General features: G+C 41.0%; 1 protein-coding gene across 5 annotated transcripts in view; it reads right to left on the bottom strand.

Moving 5' to 3' along the window:
* Window positions 1-5,029, bottom strand: part of col13a1 (collagen, type XIII, alpha 1) — a 77,184-nt gene extending 72,155 nt beyond the window's left edge. For 4 of the 5 annotated variants that reach the window (XM_080869910.1, XM_080869898.1, XM_080869916.1 and 1 more), the window contains exon 1: window positions 504-530. The gene's annotated coding sequence lies outside the window, so the exon portion shown is untranslated. Of the gene's footprint in view, window positions 1-503; window positions 531-5,024 lie in introns of those variants that run through there. The other variant, XM_080869909.1, reaches the window with a different exon arrangement.
* Window positions 5,030-17,299: the final 12,270 nt, after the last annotated feature.

Below are 17,299 nucleotides of genomic sequence, written 5' to 3'. Positions count from 1 at the left end.
ATTAAAAGTAAGCTTTGCGCTGGAGAATGGACGTTTTAATCAAAAAGACCAAGAGCTGGACAGGTGCGCAATCACAGCACACAGTGTTACAAATGGATACTGTTAGGGTGTGTGTGCTATTCAACTGCTGTACTGACATCTCTGAAACTTTTCATCATATAAGTGATAAAAACTGCAAAGTTCACTGCAATAGTACATCTATACTGGTGTATTTGTATTCCAGGTTCTGTAAGGATGTGCACAAGTTGGTAGTCTAACCTTTTCAAATCCTGATTTCTGGGAAACAGTCCTTTAAAGACTATTTAAAGACTATTAAGATAACGGTGTGTTATTATCTTGATTTTCATTAAAGTTTCATTAAACTGTGACAAAATCAACAAGCAACAACAAGTAGTAATTTGCACATTTCATTCTGAACTAGCAGCTGAGATGTTAATACTCCACCACTCGCACATCAATACTATGCATGAGGACACACAAAGAGACAGGTTAAAACAAGTTACCGGAAAGCCTGCTCGTCCAGGAGGACCCTGAAAAAAGCACGAGACAAAATTAGTATGACAAGAAGAGTACATTTTACAGACAAAATTAACATAATGAAAGACACCTGCACTTAATCAGGCCAGAATAAAATCAGTAGTAATGACTGGAGGGGCTGTTTACTACCTTACGGCAAGGGAATCGTTTATTTTGGCCTGTTCACTGACAGCACAAAGTATCCTGCTGATGCACTAACATCACAACATTCAATGAATTAAAAAAAAAAGTTTAACTGTTTGAACATAAGTTTTAATGTAAAACAACAGTTTTCACCACATAGCCTCATGCAAGGGTTGTTTTTGGAAGAACTTGTAGTTTCCATGCTTCTGCAAAACAAAGCCCTCTGAGATCTCCTTAACTGCCCTTGCTCATCTTGTTATTCAGCTAATCCAAGCTACAATGGAGGTTTCCAGCATAGTGACTTCCATTATAAACAAATCACAAGGAACTAGAATACAATGGCTTTTATTTATGGGCTGGGACTAAGAACAAGAGGGAGCAAATTTTTAAAAAGTGAAGTGTGTTTTGCTTTCATAAAGGGAACGGAACTCAAATCAAGGCTTTTGAACTCCAATAAAGAAAGAATACAAAACAAATTAGCTGGAAGTCAAAAGTGGAACATTTTTTCTGTGTGACAAACAAGAGGACAGGAGACGCTGTTCCCCTAACATTAGTAACTCTGGATGGAAGAACACTTGTTGGATTTGATAATTGATTTGAAAGACCAGTTTGCATTAGGAATTTTAATTGGCTTAAATATTGAGAGCAAAAAGTATCATCTATCATCAGCTATCGCCGGTTCGATCCCCAGCTCTGTCTGTCTTGGTTGTTGTGTCCTTGGGCAAGACACTTCACCTGCCGCCTACTGGTGTTGGCCAGAGGGGCCGATGGTGCGATATGGCAGCCTCGCCTCTGTCAGTCTGCCCCAGGGCAGCTGTGGCTACAACTGTAGCTGCCTCCACCAGCAAAGATTTGGATCTTTGCTTTCATCCTATAATACTGGACTTTTCTACAAAGGTTTCAACTTTTAGAGTGTTTAAACAAGAGATAAAAGTGTGAAAATGTTTTTGCCTGTAGTGAGGGGTTTTACAGCCTTAAAACATCTATAATAATTGTAAAAAATAAAGTTGGCTACTTCGCAGATTTCCCCTGTCACGGGTTATTTTTAGAACGTAACTCCCACAATAAATGAGGGAACACTGTATACCACTACAAGTCTCTCCTGGGTTCCTTAAATATTGGGGCATGAAACATGCTTTTTCTTAAAAAGCCATTAGTTCCATTAGGGCCTTCAGAGTATTATTATCCAACCACTGTGAGTTTAGAGAGTGTAATTAAAAGTGCTATAAAACACAATTAATGTGGAAAAACACCATTAAAGAGTCAGAACCAAAACAATCTGTAGCTAGTCCAAAATCAACAGGGTTGAACAGAACAATACTAATCATGAAATGACCAAACTGAAATGATACAATACTAAAGTCCTTTCATTTTTCTTATGAGGAAGCTGATACAGATATTGTCGAGAGTGTATGAGGATTGGTTGGTTAAGGATGTCTGTGAAGGTTCTCAGTCATCCAGGTCATAGTGATCTAAGAAACTTGGAAAGAAAGCAACTGGACTTCTTTAAGTTTCTTGAAGACATTTCAACTCTTATCCGAGAAGCTTCTTCAGTTCTAAAACCAAATGATGGTCAGCCCCAGATTATTAGCCTTAGTGAGAGTTGGCCCTAATCAGGGTTGTTGACCCACTATTGATCATGTGCTTTATCACATGAGCCAAGATGTGAAAAGGGTGTGGAGTATTATTAGCAGAGGTTTCAGGTGAAACCATTGTGAGACCTTGCCTCACCCTATCATTTGAATTTTTGAGATCAGCAGACACAAGATCTGAGTGGACGCTAAGGCTGTTCAAAGATGATCGTTCACAGTGGACATAGATGACTTCTTTCACTCCTCTTTCAAACCATCTGTCTTCTCTGTCCAAATTGTGAACACTGGCATTTTCAAAGAGTGACCTTTGTCCTTTAGATGCAGATGGACTGCTGAGTCTTGTGACTGTGTGGTTTTTCAAATGTAGAGGTCTGAGCCCTCGTCGCTGCATTGCATGCTGTAGCGTTGTCATGTTGATAAAACCAGTTGTTACCACACAGATGAGGGCCCTCAGTCATGAGTGATGCTCTTTGCAACATCTGGACATAGCCAGCAGCTACTTGATGCCCCTGCACCTCCTGAAGCTCTATTGCTCAACTGAAGGAAATTATGGCATCCCCTCCACTGTGGAGCATAGAGAACATCTCAGATGGGATCTGCTTGTCATGCCAGTAACGTTGGAAGCCATCAGAACCATCAAGGTTACATTTGTTCTCATTAGACAATAAAACTTTCTTCTACCTTTCAATGTCCCATGTTTGGTGCTCTCTTACAAAGTCCAAATGGTAGTTCTGCAGCGTTCAAGGAGACGAGGCCTTTGAAGACGTTTTTTGTTTTTGAGGCCCTTCAAGTCTCAGATGCCATCTGATAGTTATGGGCCGCAGTTGGCACCAGAAACGCCCTTAATTTGGGTTGAGGATTGTCCAGTGTCTTGACGGAGAGCCAGTTGGATCCTCGGCTCTGTGCTGGTGAGATTTTTTTGGGTCTTCCTCTTGACTTTTTTGTTCCATAACCCTCAGGATCATTTAAGAAATTCCAAATGACTGTCTTACTTCCCATCTCAGCAGCGATGGTGCGCTGAGAGAGACCCTGCTTTTGCAGTTCAACAACCCGACATTCAAAAAGGGAACATTTGTTTGCCATCAGAACGTCATGATAGTGTGACTACCTGACAGAAAATGACAACAAATCCACATTCTTGCACAGATTTGGCCTTTTAAAGCATGTGGTCCTAAACTTTTGATCTGCTGTAAAACAGCCTGTTTCACTCCCATTTCTTCTTGTTGCATGTTGAAGTTCTACTTGGAACCTTGTTAAGATCCAAACATTAAAAATATGAATCATTTTTCAACTGATCTTGAACTTTTGACCAGGACTGTATTAACAATTGAATCCATTGGCAACAACTCAAGGTTCAGTATCTTGCACATGAATGCTTGCAGACGGGAGCAGCCAACCTTCCTATTAGTATGTTTTGATGCATGCTCAATCATCCAGGTAAGGAAATCCCAATAACAGTGATTCTGTTCATCTGGACGTAGCATTTTGTCACCCATCTAAGTGACTTCTGCAGGTTGCCAACCTTATAAACAGGACATTTGCATAAGGACTGAAACCAGCCCACTAATTGAACAATGGGCTGTGAGGTCAGTTCCTTGATCATTAATATTCAAATTGCCATGACCACTGATCAATGGTCATGAGTACCATTGACAGAGAGTTGGGCAATGGCTGCAATCACAGCATTGTAAGATGGTGACAGATGGACCCTTAGGCCCCTCCTCCATTCAGAGATTGTCTTTCCCTTTTCACGTAAACGGCCTCCTTGACTCCAAACCAGCGTTCCTCCCTGTCCAGGATGTTACATCCTCATCATTGAAAGAGTGTCCACTGGCCTGTAGGTGTAAATAGACTGCAGAGTCCTGACGAGGTAGCTCTTCTGTGTTCACCGATCAATAATCAGCGGTGTTAATGCCTTACAATTAAGCCATTAACTCCAATATTCCTCTGGTTCTCACTCTTCATCCCAAAATCTAACTACTCTCTGTTGAAGTGTCTAAAGTCAGTGATCCTGCACATCATGCCCACGTCCCAGTCTACACCCCCCCCCCCACCTTTTCATTGTTACTCTTGTGTTTACAATAAAACTCATGAAATCGATTACTGTCTTCTGTTTGGTGTCTCACCGTTTGACACTAAACTAACCTCATGTGCAGTTTATGCTTCAGTTCTCTGCAGTGAAAGCTACTGAATGTATGAACAGTGGGGGAAAGTAACATCAACAGAAGTAGCTGAAGATGTTGCTAAAGCTGGAAGCAGTAATTATTACATCCATCCATCTTCATCTGCTTATCCGGTTCAAAGTCATGTTGGTACTGGAACCTATGCCGGTGGCTAATTGTGTTATACATTTCCTTTGTTGTGGTTTTGCAATATTTCAGTCTTCTTTCCTTGTTTGGAGTCATGTTTTTCATGACTTTGTAAAGCTCTAATTTCTCTGTGGGTGCTAAAATACTTCTTTATCTAAAACATACGAGTTTTCCTTTTAATCAAAGTTTCAGTTTCAACTATTTGCCTGCATTCAGCTTTTCCTGCACAGACCTGCCAAGGGCCACAGGTCTAAGCTCCTTTATCATCAGTACTGTTAAAGTATGTGGACAGGCAGAAGTTACACAATGAAACTACAGATTACCACCGTATCCAGTCAAGCTTTACTGTCAGCAGATGTGTTCCAGGGGATTGTCCGTTTCATCTACTTGTCACCAAAATGTAAAAATAATCACTTTGAGTCACTTCATCATGTGGAGGTCACACAGCATCTGGTGTACTTACTGGAGGTCCTGCAAGACAGAGGGAGAAAGAGAGAGTGCTAAGTTTTTATGCAACCATGACAAAGATTCCAGTTAACCCAACAATGGTGTGCAACCAAAATACGTTTCTTAGAGTTGAGTATGAGCAGTGGAGCAACAATGCACTTTTCATGGAAGACTCAAGGTAACTCGAGTAAAAATATCTTTCTGCAGTGGATTCACACTTCAGTGTTAAATCTGTGCCATAATCCTCAGCATGCATACAAGATGTGACTAAATGTCACTGTTCACACGCTAAGGTATACATGGTGACAATGGCATTAGCTCCTTGTGTAGGCTACATCACAGGCTCTACGTAGTTCACCACAACAGTAGGAACCAGGCTTTTAGTTACACTTTTTATTGTCTGGCATGTTTCTGACATAAAATGAAACAAATGCTTGTTAAAAACTCCAAAATAATGTAACTGATTTTTCTATGAGGTAATCAAACATAACTTCTTGTCACTTTTCAACACCACAAGACGCCAATTATTGAGTTGTTTTCTGTCTAGTTACAGCAGTAGCACATGAACACTTTAATCTGTACACAAGTAACCAGATTAACAAGAAATCAAATGCTTCATGTAAACATTCAGAAGATTTTGGTCCGATCACACGTCACCGTTTTCTTCTAAACAAAGCGGATGAGTTATACCAATCGGTAATCAATAGATAAATAAAAAAATATTTTGGCAATGCAAATAAGATTGATTGGTCAAAAATAGCATTTCTTTAGGGTCTCTAACCCTGTTTACGGAAACCTAGTGCATGTAATATAAAATACTCAAACATCAAGTGAATTTCTCATTGTCCACACATGGTAAAATTATTACGAAAATTCAACCCTTTCAGATTGTGCCAAGTTAATAAACTCGCATCACAGCCTGTCAGCTTTCAAACAGCCATAAAACAGGCCTTTCACAAAAACCGAATTATGTAGAAAGAGCCTGGGATCATTCAACAGAAAGTTATGACCAAAACCAGACACGGGTCACTGAAGACGTCGTCATGAGAGCCACAGCAAGATGAGGAAAACTCTCTGTGAAATGCAAATCCTCACTATTATTCAATCGATGTGCTCCTCAGACTACTCCATCCATACTTGGGTGCCTGCTGTCAGTGAAATTCAAATCCATACGAATTAAATACAATGGAAACAGACAGTTTAGGGTCTAAAATATACTGTTTATGTTGAGGAAATGATGACATTAAGTCACACCAGTTTACAGTTTGAAGCTCGCATAAGAAGATGTTGTTTAAAAGGTTCCCCACTATTTTCTGTTACCATTGTGTCAACACAGCATGCAGACTGGTAGCCACCCCAAAGCTAAGGCGTTACAGCAATTTAAAAAGTCTTACTCTACCCTTCGCATGGCATCACAGTACACCACTCTCATTTTACACTGAATGTTTGGTCCACACAGGCAGCTTTATATTCTCACAGCTTTCACAAAGTCCTGTGTGTGTGTCTTCATCTAATTACAGGGACTACGTCAGAAAAATAATTGCATCTTTTCAGGGATGCAGAACAGACAGTGACAGCTCACTAAAATCACAGCAAACACCGTCAGCAGGTCTACATTTAAAACTAAACATTGTACTAAATAGTGAATAACGTAAATGCTTTATGACTTTCTCCTATTACAGGGGTCTGACAGAATAAATGTTGCTAATTTGTTATTTGCTAAGTAAATAACGTATTTTAAGAGACATAATTTTACATTTTTTTAAAAATTAGAGATATTTCATAAATCAACATCACATCATGTAATGTTGATTTATGAAATTTCATAACTTGAATTCCTACGATTTGATAAGATGATATTTGATTAATATTTTCTTTAGTTTTAAGTTAACTTCAGTTAAAACTGCATCATTTAGGGCCACAAAGAGCCAACTGTTGCATACTGTAAACACCCAGACCCTTTAAATTTAGAGGATTTTCTATTATGATATGAGATCTGGGTAATAAAGTCAAATTACGGCTGCTCCAGTCATTCCTACGATTGTGTTCCACATTTTTAAGGTTACCCTTTACCTCCCTCTCTCTATTTAAGGGTGTGGAAAGCAAACACGAAGGCAAGATTCTTGTTGCATTCTGGCCTGCCATCACATCCTGTTGGCTGGACCCACTCACCCAGGGGACATAGTGTAGAGCACCTTGATCCAAAGGCACTTTGAAAGGCCTGGGGAAGTGGGCTCAAATATAGCACATGAAGTGGCGCCCGTCAAACGAGCTCTGGGCACAACATGAAACAAAGTTTACAGTCATAAACAAACACACACACACACAAAAAGTGGAATTTATTTGACTGCATTGATATCATATTCCAAGCCTTGTCCTCTGCTGGGTTTAATCCCAACTATTGCTAACACCTGTTGTTTATGCTTATGTAAAAGCAGTGGCGGTTAGCTATGGTCAGAAATAACGATCTAATATTGCCCACCAGCGTTCAGATTCACAGGTGTTTCCCTTTCCCTTGTCTTATTAGACTCAGTCATTTACTGAAAAGGAAGTCTTTCAAGTTCTTAAAGTAACTACGCAAAAATACTGAGACTTGCTGCTATAATAAGATTTAAAACCATTACAAATATTGCCCCGTGCGCCCTGGTGTTTAGTTTGAGAAAATGTGCATAATTCAACACTTTACCTTAATAAAATCCCTTTATTCTCAGTTTATTGTTGTTTGATAACAAGTAATATGATGACTCTCTGTCCCAGAATATTGACCCAAGAATAGCCTGTGCAGTTTCAGTTGTCTAAATATCCAGATCCAAAAACCCACTTCCACTCCTGATATACCCTGTAGATCCACTGTTTCTCCCGTCAAACCACACAGTAGCAGCCATTTTTTGTTGGGCACTTCCTTTGCTCTTTCCCACCATCTGGTTGCCTTTATTTTCACCAGCTTCACTGGTCGGTAACCTGGTGTGTCATGCACTCGTTGCTATAACAAGATTTAAAACCATTACAAACTGGGGTCCTAATGAACTGTACTGTTGGAGATGTTGGTCTATGTTACTAAATCCCACTGACATCAAAGGTGAACCAAAGTGAAAAGCCTGTTTGTGTAATCACCCTCACAGCCAACCAATGATCACTCAACTACACATTTACAGATCTTTACATTTCTGCTTTGTTAATTCACTTTCATGCTTAAAGGATTTTCTGCAGCAGTTGTCTAAACAGTGAACGTCTGTCAGCCTAACTCAGTAAAACGACTCCATTTCTTTTGCACCTTTTTCTGAAATCCCTACAGCCCATACACCCCTGAACATTTGAATCAAATCACAGCTACACTTCCCTCAAAGTGTTTATTATGTGAGGGATATGTCCTACAATAATACATAGAAATCAACAAACCTATGACCTGCTTTGGTGAAAATGACAAGAAAAAAAATCTAGAAAATATGATAAAGACGCAGAGCAAATGTTACTGTGTAACTAGTCTGTAAGGAAAACATTAAAACAGAAGTAACCATCAGATTGTATTATGTGAAGCAAATGACACCCTCGCTTTTAACAGGACGAGACTCAACCTGGTATTTAATCCAGGAATTTACAGGCTCAGTGCAGCAGTGAGTCAAAGCAACAGACACTCTACAGACATTATTAAACAACAGTGTTTACGTCACCCCACTCTCAGGGATTACACCTTCTTTCACCAGCACACCACTCACATTCTCGCTTGGACTAAACTTGTAGTTAGTTCAGCCATCGTGCACCAGTGTCTATCTCTGTGAGTCCCATCAGAGATTTAATACCTCTTTACTTAAAATCAAGAACTCTGTTAACTGGGGATTGTATTTAGAAAACAATGACCTGCCAGTAATATCTCCAAGTGTTCTTTGGGAAGGTGGAAAGGTAGTGTCGTGGGACAAAACAATATCTCACTGTTCTCATAAGAAAAATGAAGCAAAAATTAGAATTAGAAAAAAAAAATTGAATCTGCCTGGCCTTCCTCACCACACAAACATATAATTAGCATCCCGAGAAACTAAAACTAGAGTTAAATGACATAATTCAGGAGAAAAAACACTTTCTAGTTCAAAAGACTCAAACGTCTCTAAATTATCATGGAAAAATAAACCATCACCATTAGGTGTAAAAACTCCACGAAAGTCAAAACACGGAGGTCTAGAACATTTTTACTACTATTTCTCTTCTTATAGATGTTTCAGATTGGATCTAATCAAGTTTGCTCGACAGCCCATGGCCGGACCTAGAATAAGCTTTCTGTGATAAAGTAAAAATCTCTAATCTGCCTGTCATAATCCCAAGTATTAATGATCATAACTGCTTTAAAGCCTTAATATAAACACCTCTCTGACAGGCTGGTGGGAATTTCTTCCACCAGAAAATCTTCCCTGATTCACTGTAAACTTAGAGCCATTTGGACAATCCAGATATGTGCCAGAGAAAGAAAAAGCAAAAATGGTACGAAAAAAGAATAAAAATGTTATTCAAGATGGAAACTTGATTTCATTTCAGTAGGTTTCTTAAACACAAACAAATGAAATACATAATTCAGGAGAGATTTAATCTCAGCCAACTTTTTAAAATGTCAGTGCCCCCAACTCATCATTCAATCTCCCTCCCAACCACAGAGTGGGAGCAAGATCTTTTCATCGATCCAGATTTAAACTTCTGGACACAAATAAGTTTTTGTGTAGACAGGTTTGACACAATACTCTGACCATTATTCTGCTGCTACATCTGCTGGACACGAGAAGTTTAAAAAGACAAAACCAAACTGACAAGGCTCACAATGAACTGTTATTGACTCGTTTATGTGAACAAATATGTACAAAAGAACTTCCACACACAGTGAAAGACAGAAAGATGTAAGAGATTTTACCCAAAACGTCCAAGGAAAATGGATTTTTCTCAGCACCTTTGGCCAGGAAGCACCCAACTCCCACAGTGTAACCCAAGAGGGCCTCATTTGCTATAAAATAACCTTCAGGAGTCCACAGCCCTGCGTCATGAAAACCAATGTGTTATACAGCTTGCACTTCCTTTGTACAATGTTACCAACCAAAGGATGTGGTACAGAGGAAAATGGAAAGTCAAGCAAAGACAGATGTTTGGATACAGAGAAATAGGGACGTAATTCTTCCACTTTCATGTTTTCGTATCATTAAGGTGGATTCAAATCTATCCTGTGTGGATTGGAGCCGTTCCCCAAAGCGATGGGGTGAAGAGGCATGGAGTCACTGCAAAGTAAAGCAGAAATATGTAAACAGACTTAGTTAACAAGTGTCTTTCTTAATGCTTGAATACACTCTGTAATAACAGGATGAGCACATGGCAGGTGTTATATAAGCAGACACCAGAGGATCGGGATTAGTCGTCTCTAATGCGCTGAAGACATTCTGGAATTTCCTGAGTTGTGCCGTGGTGTTAACTCGCAGGTGAACGTAAACAGTGGCCAAAAACACGGCAAACTCTCTCCACAGATAATAGGGATGGACGTTAATCAGTTTAAACTGGCAATGCTCAGAAACAGTCTGTTTATTTAGTGATAGCAATGACGATGAAAGCGACATCCTCAAAACTGGAGCAGTGGACTACGTAAAAAGGGCAGGGGTGTGTGTTCGTGGTCACGCCCAGCAGGTGTGCGGGTGCCAGTATAACGCAGCTCCCTCAAGCAGGAACTTTGGTTTCATTTAAATTTTCAACGGGAGGAAGTGCAGCCAGGTCGGCCATCATTTCTACAGTCATTGGTTTCACCACAGTTTGGTCATGTGACCGACTCTCTAGCCTGGCGGGCAAAACATTACTCCATCGTGACGACCAATAGCAGACAGATCAAAAGTTTTTTTTTCTCACCTGTCTCAGTCCAAGACTACTGTGTCATCTATGATGAGAGCATATCCAAAGATATGAACTTACACATTTGGGGGTCTTGTGATCCACATCTGACCTGTAAGGCAGGGTTAGGAGGTGTGTTCACACGTTGGTGACATAATCTACGCCATTCTAGCATCTCTGATAGCACAGCAACCATATGTCGATTTGGCTACATTAAACTGTAAGACGCTCAAAGGATGGCTGGAGGGCAAAGGAACAAAGGACTGGTGGGCGTGTCCCAGTAGCTCTGATGTCACAGCTGCATGTTGTGTGAAAGCCAGGTTACCATGAAAATTAGAGCACAGCACTCTCTTATTTCCCGCTGGGCTGTAATCCTGGCTCTTAGTTCATCCTGAGACTGTACCAGCAAGAGGCTGGATGGCAGTGGTCGGCTAGCATGAGACAGCCCTCTCTTACCTCCCGGTGCTCACTCCTATATATTTTTAATAGTTTCAGTCTATGAGCGTCATCTTGATAGAAATCAAAATTACACATTAAACAACATTTTTTAACTCAATAACCTCAAAAAAGTCTTACTGTAGCTGTGAAATGTTCTGAATAAGAGATAAGAGATAATAAATTGGAATTTTACGTAAGTCACTTATCATCAGTCAATAATGTTGGAGTCACGTAACACTAACAGGAAAAGCGAGCAGGTATAATGTATAATGGACACATATTTAGACTAACAATGAGTGACTCAGTGAGAATCATTAGCTAACATTAACATTACAGTAAGGTTCAGAAGTAAGAAAATTCATTTTTATTGCACCTTTAAAGCTACAGATCACAAAGTGCTCCACATCATATGAAAACAATGAAAAGTAAATAAGCAATACAATACAAGCTAATGCTACTCAAATGCCAGTTTAAAAAGTGTCTTCAGCTGCTCTTTGAAACAGTCCACTAAGCTCACAGACTGAAGACTGGAAAGCAGAGATGTCCAAACAGCGGGGACGCCAAAATAAAGGCTCAGCCTCCTTTAGTTTTTAGTGTAGCTTTGGGGATGGACAACAAGATCAAAACACCGAAGAGTCTGACTGGAAAACTCTGCTAACACAGAACAACCAAAAACGCTGGCTCCATCTGCTCATATCTGTCTTTATATCTTTCAGTGCTGTGGCACATATCACAGCCTGAGGACCAACGTGTCTGGAACCTCAGTCTCCCATGCAATATAAGACATTGTTGTGCCAAGTTTAACAATGATGTGGTGTGAGGATTTAAAGGAGCAATTCATTTTTAAATTGAGTTACCAGGCAGGAAAAATGGTAGCTGACAGACTGCACTATTCAAGCTATTAAAACAGAAGCTTAGGCAGAAAGATAGAGACAGAGACAGGGAGGGAGAGAGTGCAGAAAAACCCTAACAACGGTTTTACCATATGTGGGATGTTGGTTTTTCTCCAGCCTGACACTCTGCACTGCTCTGAACGTGAAAACTGAAAAACAATCTTTGCCTGTGAGATTCTGCCTCCAGTCAGTCAGATTCAAACTAAACCAAACTGTGCAACAGAAAGAACATATAAGAGAGTTTCACTGCAAACTCCACATACTGGAACAGATCATTCTACATGGTGTCATGAAAAGGGAATGGATAATAATTAAACTGGAGTCCATACGATGAGGAGAAAACGCCCCCCTGGCACAACTCTGTGCACTTTATAAATACACTGAACAAAAATATAAATGCAACACTTTGGTTTTTGCTCCCATTTTCCATGAGCTGAACTTAAAGATCTGAAACATTTTCTACAAACACAAAGGAGCCATGACTGTCAAATATAGTTCAAAAATCTGTCTAAATCTGTGTTATCTGTCGTTCGCCGAGATCATCCATCCCACCTCACAGGTGTGGCATGTCAAGGTGCTGATTGGACAGCATGAATATTGCACAGGTGTGCCTGAAACTGCCCACAATAAAAGCCCACTCTGAAATATGCAGTATGATCACACAGCACAATGCTACAGATGTCGCAAAACCAGTCAGTATCTGGTGTGGCCACCATTTGGCTCACACAGTGCAACACATCCAATGAAGATGTGTTGCCTGTGTGAGGCAAATGGTGTGCATTGGGCATAGAGTTGATCAGGTTGTTGATTGTTGGTCCACTCCTCTTCAATACTTGTGCAAAGTTGCTGAATATTGGCAGGAACTGGAACACGCTGTCGTATACACCGAGCCGAGCGTCCCAAACATGTCTGGTGAGTATGCTGGCCATGCAAGAACTGGGATGTTTTCAACTTCCAAGGAATTGTGTATAGATCCTTGCAATATGGGGTCGTGCATTATCATGCTATAACATGAGCTTATGGTCATGGATAAATGATAACCCCACCGCCACCATGGGCCACTCAATCCACAATGCTGACATCAGCAAACTGCTCATCCACACAACGCCACAAGCTGTCTGCCATCTGCCCTGCACAGTAAAAACATCTGTCAACAGAACACCTCTCCAACGTGGCAAACGCCATCAAATGAGAGCATTCGCTCACTCAACGTGGTTAAAGTGACAAACTGCAGTCAGGTCCAGACCCCGATGAGGACCACGAGCATGCAGATGAGCTTCCCTGAGACGGTTTCTGACAGTTTTTGCAGAAATTCTTTGGTTATGCAAACCGATTGTTGTTGCAGCTCAAGGTTCAAGGTTCAAGGTTCTTTATTTGAACCTTGAGCTGCAACAACAATCGGTTTGCTGTCTGGGTGGCTGGTCTCCACCTGGTCGACCATCCTGGAGGTGAACATGCTGGATGTGGAGGTCCTGAACTGGTGTGGTTACATGTGGTCTGCGATTGTGAGTCCGATTGATGTACTGCCAAATTCTCTGAAACACCTTTGAAGATGGCTTATGGCAGAGAAATGAACGTTCATTTCACAGGCAACAGTTCTGGTTGACATTCATGCAGTCAGCATGCCAATGGCACGCTCCCTCAAAAGCTGCGACATCTGTAGCATTGTGCTGTGTGATCAAACTGCATATTTCAGAGTGGGCTTTTATTGTGGGCAGTCTCAGGCACACCTGTGCGATATTCATGCTGTCCAATCAGCACACCTGTGAGGTGGGATGGATGATCTCGGCGAACGAGAAGTTCTCACTAACACAGATTTAGACAGATTTGTGAACAATATTTGACAGTCATGGCTTCTTTGTGTTTGTAGAAAATGTTTCAGATCTTTAAGTTCAGCTCATGGAAAATGGGAGCAAAAACAAAAGTGTTGCATGTATATTTTTGTTCAGTGTAGTTTGGCTACCTCTGCCCTCCCACGTCGTCGTGTTTCAGTGAGATCAAAGCAAAGGTTGCATTTCATCTTCTGTAGATACACAAGAAAACCTTTTCTTAAAACATCAAACTTCTTAAAAAAAGAAAAGAAAAACAAAGTGGGGGCCACTGTAAACCTGGACTCCTGTCAGGTTTCAGAAGGGTTGCAATCTTGCGTAGGGCTTGGAAATCAAAATGATATAACACTAATGCTACAAGAAAAACAAGAGCCTGGTTATTGGGCTTATTTTATTAGATAACTGTAGCGGGTGTGGTTTGTGGCTCCGCGGCATGGGGGAGGTGGTGTCTGGCTTCAGGGGCAGCGCTCGGGGAGGCAAGCCGGCACAGCTGGTAATAATTGTTTAATCTTGCCTTCCTGATTTAGTAGCACGCTGGGACCTCGAGAGGACAAAGGATGTGCAGAGTGGCAGTGTGCAGAGTAACGAGCACTGTAAATAAAAAGAATTCACAACTGTGTGTGTGCTGTTGTGCGTGTGGTGGTAACTGATAGGTGTTACAGTGGTGCCCAGCTGCCCACAACAACATGTCTGACCTACAACAACGGTGGCTTTGACAGTAAACAGAAACTTTATTAAACTGTAGAAAGAGTAGCTGAGAGCCGGTCTGTGGCTCCACTGCAGAGGAGGTTGGTGCAGTGAGTTCAGAGGGCAGTGCCAGGGAGGCTGCCAGGACAGCTGGGGCTGATTGGCTAATCGAGCTCTTCCTATATTTTGGGAGTTCACTGGTACTGGAGGAGAGAGTTGTGCTGGGAGCAAGACAGCTGAAAACTGCACCAGTAGTCTGATCAAGTGAGCACTATAAATAAAACGGCACCAACGCTGCAACATTGTGTACACGTCGGGTCCTTTAGTCACACAGTCCAGTGTAACAGTGCAATTTAGCATTTCTGTGTTTGCTGTAATCAAACCCTAACAGCAGGAAAACGTGTTCTGATTCGTCAGTTAGCTTTTTTTGTTATTTGAATTATTTCATATCCATCAATTAAGCCAGAGTCCCCAGAAAGAACCCACCCAAACATGGACGAACATGCAAACTCCACACAGGGAGGCCCCAAAAAGATGGTGGAGTCGAGCACCTTCATGCTGTGAGTGCTAACCACTGTGCTGCCTGAAACGATGGCATAAATACTGAATAATAATGATGATGTTACATCCTCTGAACTCACATGCACATGTAAAATACCGGGCACAAACAGTTAAACTGATGTTCGCCTGAAAATTCAGTTGAATTCAGTTTATATAGTGCCAAATCACAACAATGGCCATCTCAGGGCCGTGCACACTGTAAGGTGGAGACCCTGTAACAGAGAAAACCCCAAATTTATTATGTAAAAACTATAAATACAGCAATCTGTTTCCAATCTTCCACCTAACTACTGTATCTAATGTGGCTTAAGAACTAATTCAACATTCAATAAATATCTATGTATTACTTTGTGCAGTTTTCCACAGCAGGAACAGCTAACATATCAAACATGATGGAGATATTTCATCACCATCTTGTTACCCAAAGCTTGTCTGCAAGTCTGGAATGATAATAATAAAAAAAAAATCAGGCTCTTATTGAAAGGCTTAGAATCTGCCCATTTCCTAATTTTAACTAGAAAAACACTCAAGAACACTTTACAATAACAAAAGCACAGTATGGATGAAATACCAGTTGAACCCATCACAGAATTAAAAGACAATACATCATAAATTTAAAATCAAAAGAATAGGCAAGCTTAAAAAGATGTATGTTAAAGACAGGGATCAATGCTGAGAGATCCAACGACGAGGGGCCACTCGGCTGAACTTGCTAAAGTTCACATAGTATAATAAAGGTAACAGAGGAGGAGGGTCTCGGAGTACAGGAAGGAGAGGTGTATGTGAGAAGATCAGTGATTTGGAGGTGTGAGATTATAGACAGATGTGAAAGTAAGAGGCTGAATAAGCAAAGCTGTTAGAGGACAGGAATAATACGTTCTGTGGAAAGGTTCTGGTAATCACATGAGGGGCTGCATTTTGGACCAGTCTTTGGAGACATTCATGTGGTAGGACAGAGGGGATAGAATTACAATAATCAATGCGAGATGTAACCAGAGCATGTTCAAGAACACTGTAAGCTGTGAAGGGTGCAGCCGACTAATATCACGTAGATGGAAATGTGCAGACTGAGTCATATTATTGATACATCATCTCTTAGCTGGGTGGAAGGACAGATTTGAGAACTGGGAATGCAGAGTGAGAATTGATCCCATTTATCCAGAACAGTTTGGGTTCCTATCAGAAGAACCTCTGTTTAACTTGAGAAAATTAGCAGACAACCACAATTTAGTCTCACGTAAGCAGTTGGAGACAAAAGAAGGTGGAAAGGTCAGGTTAGGCAGAGTGGCATGAGAATGAAAATGAATGCCAGAGTTCCCAAAATGTGACCGAAAGGTGAAAGATAAATAAATCCAAGGGAGCCGTCAGGAACACCACTGAGAACTGGACCAACTGTGATCTGAAGTTATTTAACTTTACTGACTGATTACGATCTGAGATCATATGTTGGCTTCCTGTTGAATCCAGAAGCAAAATCCTTCCTCCTTTGTATTATCAGGCTTCATCTTATCTTACAGACCAGATAGCCCGACTCCAACAGAGCACGCTCAGAATGCTGGCTTACTTTGAGTTTTCAGGCCCCTCTTCTGTGGGACCAGCTCCCAGCTTGGATTCAGGAGGCAGAAACTATCTATTAGGATTCAAGCTTTCCTTTTTAATAAAGCATATAGTTAGGGCTGGATCAGGTGACCCTGAATCCTGCCTCAGGTCTGCTGCAGTAGATGTAGGCTGCTGGGGGACTCTGCTGGCTGACTGTTTCTTCTTCTGTTAGCCCCTTTCAGTCACATTGTGTTTGATTAATGTCTGGCTCTCTTCCACACCATGTCTTCTGTTTCGTCTCCCTCCCCTCACTGAGCCTGGTTTTAGTTTTCTTCCTGTTAAAATGACGTTTTTTCTTCCCACTGTCTCCAAAGTACTTGCTGATAGGAGGTCGTCTGATTCTTGGTCTCTATTATTGTGGGGTCGTGACCTATACCAGTATTCAGCGACTTGAGGTGACTGGTGTTGGGTTTCAGTGGTACAAAAATAACACT

This window comes from Rhamphochromis sp. 'chilingali' (assembly GCF_963969265.1).
Source record: "Rhamphochromis sp. 'chilingali' genome assembly, chromosome: 20".
In the NCBI taxonomy this organism is placed as follows: Eukaryota; Metazoa; Chordata; class Actinopteri; order Cichliformes; family Cichlidae; genus Rhamphochromis; species Rhamphochromis sp. 'chilingali'.
The sequence above is the reverse complement of the archived record's forward strand: the minus strand, read 5'-3'. Positions and strand labels throughout refer to the sequence as shown.